This window comes from Xenopus tropicalis, chromosome 6, assembly GCF_000004195.4.
Source record: "Xenopus tropicalis strain Nigerian chromosome 6, UCB_Xtro_10.0, whole genome shotgun sequence".
Classification (NCBI taxonomy): domain Eukaryota; kingdom Metazoa; phylum Chordata; class Amphibia; order Anura; family Pipidae; genus Xenopus; species Xenopus tropicalis.
Window position 1 is genome coordinate 108,790,908 of NC_030682.2, and position 380 is coordinate 108,791,287.

Below are 380 nucleotides of genomic sequence, written 5' to 3' on the forward strand. Positions count from 1 at the left end.
TGTAGGTTGTCACTTCTGTTTACAAGGTGTTTATATAAGTTGATCAACTTATTAAAGGAGCGCTAAACCCTAAAAATGAATATGACTTGAAATGCCATATTTTTAATGATGAGTGATTTTTTTTTACCAGGCATGGATTTACTGGGAAATTTTGCACTTTGGCATTGGCGAAACTGCTGCAAAAATTTGCTGTGACAAAAAAGTTGCAGTCGCATTAAAAGAGTCACAGTTTTGCTACGTTTTCGCCAATTTTGCTAATTTTTCAGCAAAGCAAAATGGGACAGATTCGCTCATCACTACATATTTTATATTTTGGACTTATTGAACCATCCTAAAGGTTCATCATCTTTAGAGCAACAATGATCCAGGCCTTTATGTTG